The sequence below is a fragment of the Coenobita brevimanus genome, unplaced genomic scaffold (genome assembly GCF_032717465.1).
Source record: "Coenobita brevimanus isolate Jiangsu-jjx unplaced genomic scaffold, ASM3271746v2 jjx.HiC_scaffold_3010, whole genome shotgun sequence".
NCBI lineage: Eukaryota > Metazoa > Arthropoda > Malacostraca > Decapoda > Coenobitidae > Coenobita > Coenobita brevimanus.
The window spans coordinates 4641-13462 of record NW_027643994.1 but is presented as its reverse complement, the minus strand read 5'-3'; the positions used below and the strand labels follow the sequence as shown (position 1 = coordinate 13462).

At 38.0% G+C, this 8822-nt stretch overlaps 1 non-coding gene across 1 annotated transcript; it reads left to right on the top strand.

Annotated features, from left to right (window-relative positions):
- Window positions 1-8255: 8255 nt before the first annotated feature.
- On the top strand, window positions 8256-8374 carry LOC145390157 (5S ribosomal RNA). Its single transcript, XR_013895583.1, has one exon. It is a non-coding gene; the product is annotated as a 5S ribosomal RNA (ribosomal RNA).
- The last annotated feature ends 448 nt before the right edge of the window (window positions 8375-8822 follow it).

Below are 8822 nucleotides of genomic sequence, written 5' to 3'. Positions count from 1 at the left end.
ATTAGGGTTGTAAAGTAGTTTTGATGCTTGCTTTTGAAGAAAGTTTGATTTAGATAGATTTAATACAGCTTTTGAATGATTTCTACCAATTTTAAATTGGGAGAGTGATTCAGATGATTTTGATTTTAAGTAAGAGTTATATGCTAATGACTTTTGGGCTCTTGCTCTGCCACAGTTGTCATCAAACCATTTTGGAGAGTTCGATCTTTTAGTGAACTGTTGCCTTGGTATGAATAAATCCATACCAGCTAGTATTAAGTCACAAATGTAGGACTGGGTAGAATTGGGATCACTAGAGAATAAAGACTGCCATGGAATGTCAGCAAGATAACTTCTAAATCCATCCCAGTCTGCCCTATCAAAGTGCCATCGGGTCACCCTGACAGGTTCAGAACGAGGAGGTGTGAGAGGGTTCACTAATGAGGCTTTGATGAGATTGTGGTCAGAGGATCCAAGTGGTGACAGTACCTCTATCCTCTATTGATCTGGATTATTTGTCAAGAATAAATCCAAGATATATATCTATATCTATATCTATCTATCTATCTATATATATATATATATATATATATATATATATATATATATATATATATATATATTCAGCTTAGGAAACTCCCTAGTAGTCTGCCTTGTTTTTGAAGTTAGACACGACTTGCACACACTCTCACTACGTCTCATATACTCTCTCTCTCTCTCTCTCTCTCTCTCTCTCTCTCTCTCAACCCAGACAAATTATACAACTAGCCAGATAATATTTTCGCAAATCCTCCATTATTTCTCTCATCTCTGATCTTTCGGGAAATAATTACATCTGTCAACAATAATGATAACAACCCCTGCGAATTATGGTGAAATGCTGTGAATCCTGACTCGATATCCCCCCAATACACACACACACACACACACACACACACACACAGGGAGTCAATCGAGGCACACTTGCGACATCGGTGCTCCGTACCGAACCAACACGGCCAGTGGCATTACCTAAATTAGTATCCTTGTATGAGTCAAGTTCTGTACCAGGTTAGACTAAATGATTTTTCATTATTAAAAGGAAAAAAATAATAAGTTTAAACAAGACTTGTTCAAACAGGAAATAGAACCAAGACGAAAGAATGCGCTGAGTCATCTGAGGTTTGTTTAGACTACATCAACACGAGGATTGTAAGTACATACTCTGTACTTTTAGTAGTGCAAAATGGATACATACTTTAGTAAAGCAAATTTGGAAAAGAAAAGGGATAAAGGTAAAAAGGAAAATGATGATTTCTACCAAGAACTGGTTGAAGTGGAGACTCAAACTAGACTGGTTGAATATGTAAACAAACTAGAAATGGCTTTCAAAAATGAAATTGATGAAGTAAAGAAGCAGATGCACTTGCAAAAGGAAGAAATAGAAAAACTAGGAAGGGAGGCCAACAAGAAAGACACAACCATCAGTGAACTAACAGTGGAATTGAGTACACTTAGGAAGAAAATGAGTGAAATGGCAAGTACAGTAGTCAATCACGAGAGTGTTATGGAAGAGTTCAAAAATGACACAGAGACAGTTAGGCAAATAAGCAGTCTTATAGACCAGAGCAGTGATATTGAGGAGAAGATAACACAGGTGAAAGAAGCTGTGCAAAGCTACAAAAATGATGTGGAAAACACGTATGCTGAAATGGTGAAAGTAAAGAAAGACTTAGAAAAAGGTTGGAGGAAAAAGCATTAAAATGGAAGTGAAAAGAATAATCCAAAACAATCCAAAGTTAGTCAGAGATTCAGTAGATATAAACAAATCTATAGTAATCATTGGTATAGAAGAGGAAGAAGTAAAAAACAAGATCACAAGAGACAAAAAGGAGATGGCAAATATAATGAGCTTACTTAAAGAAGTATCAGAGGAAATCTAGAAAAGACATAGAGGAACACAAAAGGTTAGGGAAATATGAGAAAAGCAAGACAAGACCTCTAAAGGTGACTTTCCAGAGTGTAAACACTGTGGAAGAGATACTAAAGAACGCAAAGAATCTTATGGAAAAAGAGGAGTTCAAAAATGTATGGATAAAAAGATGCCTAACACAAGAGGAACTGGAATTACTGAAAGAGAAAAGGGAGGAAGCAAAAACAAAAAATGAGGGAAGATTAGATAAGGAGAAGAAGAAATTTTTTTACAAAGTAATAGGATTGCAGGTACGAAAGTGGTACACAAACAGGATGGAATAAAAAGGAGGAGGGTAGTAGAACTATGTTAGGACAAGTATATAAACAAGATGATAAAGTTGATGTACTCGAATGTGGATGGAATGGTATCTAAATTACTGGAGATGAATAATTATGTCAGAGAAAATGAACCACAAATAATATGCCTAACTAAAACAAAATTAACACCAAGGATATCCAATGACATACTAAACTTAGAGGAATATAATATATGGAGAAGAGACAGAAATAAAAAAAAAAGAGGAGGAATTATAATATTAACTAAGAAAAATTTAAAAGTCAATGAAATAAAACTAAATATACCATCACAAGTAGAACTGATTGCAGTAGAGATCAACACAGCTGAAGGGAAAGTAATTGTAGCCAATTTGTACATGCCACCCAGATCAAACACATGGGAAAGAGATGAATATGAGGACCTGGCAGAGAGTACAATTCAGAGTGTAAGATCATTACTACATAAAATGGAAGAGAAATCAGAAAGAATTATACTAACTGGGGATTTCAATACAAATATAAATTGGAATACTCTAGATATAATTAGCCATGAAAGCTGTTGGGACCAAAAGCTCCTGGATCTCGTACAAGAGTTCTTCCTAACGCAACATGTGAGGGAAACCACCAGAAAACGAGGACTTGATGTACCTTCAGTGCTAGATCTAATATTTACTAGGCAATATATCACCCTCCACTCGGCAAAAGCGATCATGCAGTACTAAATTATAACTTCAGGATAGCATATGACATAGTAAACAGCAATGACAGTTCCAAAAAGAACCTAAACTATAAAAAGGGATATTATCAAGACCTAAAGAAGTATTTCTTAGAAGATGATTGGGAAAATGAGCTTAGAGGACAAGATTTAAATGCTGTATATAAAAATTCTGTGAGTTTTATGAAATAGAAGTCCAGAAGTACATCCCACAGCACAAAGAAGCAGATAAGAAAATACAGAAATGGTTCAATACAGAATGTAAAAAATCAAAGGAAAGAAGAGATTTGTTGTGGAATAGATACAGAAGACATAATAGTGAAAGGGCGTATAATAATTACAAACAGGCAAGAAATGATTATACAAGAATAAGGAGGAAGCCCAAAAGCAGTTTGAGGAGGATTTAATAAATAAAAGTATTGATCAACCAAAGCTGTTTTACAGCTATATCAGAAGCAAAACCAAAGTAAAAGATATAATACAATCAATTACGGACGAGGGAATCACTTATACACAAGAGAAAGATATTTGTGAAGCACTAAATAAGAATTTTCAATTAGTTTTTACAGAAGAAAAAATTTTGAGAGGGACTATGTGGAACATGCATGTCCACACATACTACCAGATATACAAATAGCAGAAAAAGTAATACAGGAGGAGTTAAGTAGATTAGACAGAGGAAAAGCAAGTGGTCCTGATGAAATTTCATGTTGGGTACTACGAGAATGTGCAAAGGAGTTAAGTAAACCATTATTTTTAATTTTCAAGAAATCCTTGAGTCAAGGTAAACTACCTGATATTTGGAAAAAAATCAAATATTGTCCCTTTATTCAAGAAAGGAAATAGACAAAATCCACTCAACTACCGACCAGTATCACTGACCAGTGTTATAAGCAAGGTATTAGAAAAGCTTATAAGAAAAGCTTGGGTAAATCATCTAGAAGAACACAGTATGATAACAGAAAAACAGTTTGGTTTCAGAAAAGGAAAATCATGTGTTACTAATCTGTTGAGCTACTATGACAGAGTAACAAACACAATACAGGAAAGGGAAGGATGGGTGGACAGTATCTATTTAGATTTCAAGAAAGCTTTTGACACAGTACCACACCAAAGACTTTATGGAAATTGTACCAGCAAGGAGGAATTCGAGGCAAACTGTTTTGTTAGATGCAAGACTTTCTCATAAAAAGAGAAATGAGAACAGTACTAAGAGGAAACTACTCATCATGGAAAGAAGTGTCTAGTGGAGTACCACAGGGTTCAGTGCTGGCACCAATCATGTTTTTACTGTATATAAATGATATAAACAATAACACTGGAAATGAGAGCTATCTGAATATGTTTGCAGATGATGCAAAAATACAAAGGAGAATTACTAACACAGACTCTTGTAAAGAGCTGCAAGAAGAATTAAATAAACTTCATGAATGGAGTAGTACATGGCAAATGGAATTCAATGTGGACAAGTGTCATGTAATCAAGTTTGGTAAAAGTGGAAAAAGACCTGATTGGGATTATAAGTTAGGAAATAAAACCTTATACACATCAGAAAGAAAGAAAGACCTAGGTGTGATTATCAATAACAGACTATCTCCAGCTGACCACATCAGCGAGAAGGTACGGAACATGTATACACTGCTTGCAAATATGAGAATAGCATTCACATACATAAATGAAGACATGCTAAGAAGGATAATAACATCATTCATTACACCAACCCTGGAATATGCATCAATAGTCTGGAGTCCTCATCTCAAAAAGCACATAGACAAGATTGAAAAAGTTCAAAGGGCCGCTACAAGATGGATACCAAGCTTAAGGGACCTAAGCTACGAAGAAAGACTAAATAAACTGAATCTACCAACACTACAGGAGAGAAGGAAAAGAGGTGACATGATAATGCTATATAAGTGCATATCAGAGAAGGAGAAAATAGACATAAATGATTACTTAACATATGGAGAAGCATCAGCGAGAGGACACTGCAAAAAACTGCGTAAGAAGAGAGGTGATAAAGACGTAAGGAAATTCAGTTTCCCAAACAGGGCAACTGATCAATGGAATGCACTACCGAATGAAATAGTGTGTGCCAAAACAATTCACAAATTTAAGGATATGTACGATAAATATGGTTTAAGACACGGGACAGTACGAACTTGACTCATTCCTGTAAAGATACAATTAGGTAAGAACAATTAGGTAAGGACACACACACACACACACACACACACACACACACACACACATTCTCTCTCTCTCTTTCTCTCCCTCTCTCTCTCTCTCTCTCTCTCTCTCTCTCTCTCTCTCTCTCTCTCTCTCTCTCTCAGCATAATCGTTAAAGAATTACTTTTGATTTTTATTAAACATTCTTACGCAAATCTTCTCCACGAAATCATAAATTGCAAAACGTCATCAGTCTATCGGAAAAAAATATTCTTTCGTCTCTCACTAATTACAATTCCCTCTTATTTTCTCGATTATGTTGGAGGGTAAATACGGGAGATTACAGAAGAATCAGGAGTTAACCGGATTACAACAAAAATTGATCTGGCGAAAATCCACATGAAAATCCGCGACAATGTTTGAGTAAAGAGAATAACATAATGACCTCTGATTAGGTTTAGGGTGGGGGAGACTTGGGGAGGGAGGGAGGGAAAGGGAAAGGGAGGGAGGGAAGAGTGGTAGACTGATAGGGGAGGAGGGGTAGGCTGGGAGGAAAAATAACAGAAGTGTGTGTGTGTGTGTGTGTGTGTGTGTGTGTGTGTGTGTGTGTGTGTGTGTGTGTGTGTGTGTCTAAAGCAAAGGATTTACGTTTCTGCAGCATATATCAGGACAATAGCCCTGAATATACGATAACAGTTTCATTTCGGCCATTGCATTGGCCCCAGGTCGGTGATTGCCATAAACGAGAGAGATGGACTGGAATAGTGGCGCTGCCCCTTAGCGAGGATGAAGGGTATAAGCTGACTGAAATTGGCCATAAGGAGGGTAAAGTTAGAACTGAAAATCATGATTATGATGTCTCAAAAGAGAAAGTGGTATCACTGTAATGGTGATGGTGGTGGTGATGGTAGTAGCAATAGTAGTAGTAGTAGTTTTTGTTGTTGTTGCTGTTGTCATGACGTTATTGATGCAACCTTAGCTCATCTGAACATGAACCGATGGACTGAATGTCAATCTTGCCCAGCAGCAGTCCACGATCCACCTTTCGGGGGACAGGGAGGGGAATGAGGGACGTTTATATAACCGGTCAGTGGAGTTGCCCAGTTATATGTTATCGGTGTCACCTCGTGAAGGCATCCCTTTCCAGCACCAGGTACCATAGTAAAGATTAGATATGAGCTCACTTGCTGTTATCCAAAAAAAAAAAAAAAAACTAATAACATGGGTAACAGTCACAGGAATAGTCGAAACAACAACTGCTGACAGAAGTACTGATCCAGCCCAAAATAAATAGCAAGACAGTCAGCACTGACTTTCAAAACTCAGGTAGTCGAGCACTGAAGCTTAAGAAACCTTGCAGATAATCAGGTAAGAGTCATAATTGTTCGCTTAATATGTGGAACGATATAATTATCCTCAATCTTATAATTTAGCCCTTTACTGGGAACTATCTTAGGTGAGCAAAATCGTCCGCTGTTTACCTGAATATATTATACCCCTTTAAGGCCCCAAAATGCCAGCCCAATGTCTTCAGTGCCGAGCTGTAATGCTAGATTATAACTAGAATATGATGTAGGTCACGAAGGTGTGCATGAACTGGAAATCTGAACCAAGTTAAGGTGAAATGACTGTAGCTGTTAGGACTCCATATTATAAATACAATTAATTATAGAAAACAGATAGATAGATAAACAGATAGAGAGACAGAGCTCCAGGCAAGCCTGGGAACGGGAAATGATCTTGCAAGTGTAACTGAGGAAATGTCGACAATACACAGGAAGTAGCAAGTCAGGGTATGGATGATATAGGTACTGTATCAGCGAGATAGCATACGAACAATGCCTAGTGACCATACACACACATACACACATATTCACACACAGGTTTTTAGAACATTCCAACAACAGTGTAACACACGTGACACGACCCCTGCTACACCAGAATTTAGGAAGCAGAGCTCAGAAGGAGGCTAGCTATAGAACCGACAGGTAGTGGAGAGAGTGAACAAGAAGAGGGGTCCAACTAGACTTACTTAGTGTACTCAGTCTCTGTAATACATACACTGCTCAACTTAAGATTTTCTCTGAAGATAATAAATCAAGATAAACTCCCTGTATTCATCTTTAACTCCTACTACAAGAATCGAGAGTCACATTTGGTTGGCAGCGAAGGTACGGACCTCGTCTACGAATCTACAGTGAATTTCTACAAAAGCAGGCGAGACTCTACAAGATTAGCTTCAGTTCTACAGTGAATTCCTACAAAATACAGCCTATGAGCTTACAAGCCTATGAGCCTACAAGTCTACAAAACAACTCTATAATCTTCACGTAACTTCAAGCAGCAGCAAGAAGAATAAAAAAAAAAAAAACAAGTAGAGAAAAAGAAAGACCAAAGCAACAAGCACACAAAACCCCAACACTCTCTCCCGCCTACCTCCATCGCTGACGCAGAGGTCAAGACACACAGCAAAACATCAGAGCCACATTTATAACGCATCTTACTCACCTTTCTTCATCCAGGTTACGCATCGCTACTCAGTTACTCACCACAGCTACCAGTGTGGGAATCTGACGTCACCATGTGTATATGCTGAGATGACATCACAATGCGAGTTTGCTGACATAAGGCCACGCCAAGCAGCATGTGACTGACACTAGGCACTTCTCACCCACTACTCATTACTCATTATTCACATAGCGCCTACTCATACTCATTTATTTCCACAGTATTGAGTTGGAAATTCGACGTTCTATGCTGAGGTTTGCCGGTGACAGCTGTTAACCACCACAAGCACCAGGCCATGGAATTTCCTGAGTAATATCGTCCATCAACACAGCACTAGAATTATTAAGAGATCTTCAATCAACCCTGCATTTTTCTTCCGAGATCGACAGTTGCATCGACACCCCTCTCCGATCTGTATCAAGTGGGTGAAACTATACTTACTCATTTCTTCTCAGTGCTAAAATTAGGTATATTCAACTCCTTTACTTATTTCTATACATACACTTATACACTCACTATCTATCATTTATTACAACTCATTTACTCATCTATTTAGTTAAGACATAAACAAAAGGCATATTTCATAACACCAGACCTTAATGACAGGGATATTTTCGCCACCACCCACGTTAATACCAGATGAAAAACAATTAGCCCCAACAACGGCCATACCACGTTGAGTACACCGCTTCCCGTCCGATCAGCGAAGTTAAGCAACGTTGGGTCTGGTTAGTACTTGGATGGGTGACTGCCTGGGAACACCAGATGCTGTTGGCATCCCTACGTGTCAAGTGGGGTTGGTGGAGGATTAGTGCCCCTCCCTGTAAAAAAATTAACTCTAAGCCCTTGGCCACCCCGTTTGGGATACATGGCGTCTGGCAATGAATGAATGAAAAAACAGATTCACAATTAGGAGAGCACCAAGGCAACACACCCATTGTACAAAACTCAACACAAACTAAAGATCAAGAAACAAATACGTCATTTCCACATGATGATGAGTGGGAAACCCCCCCTGACGTAGCAAGTGAGGACTTAGTTTCTGCCTTGCATACCTATGAGAATATACAAGATATAGTTCAATGTGCAGGCCAATCATATTCCACCATTCCCTCACACAACGATAAACAGGTCCAAGTTAAATTAACAGAGCAAACAGTGAAAAAGAATAACGAAACAAATACCGTGGATCAAACTTCCCCACCTCATCTTTATGTTTACCATG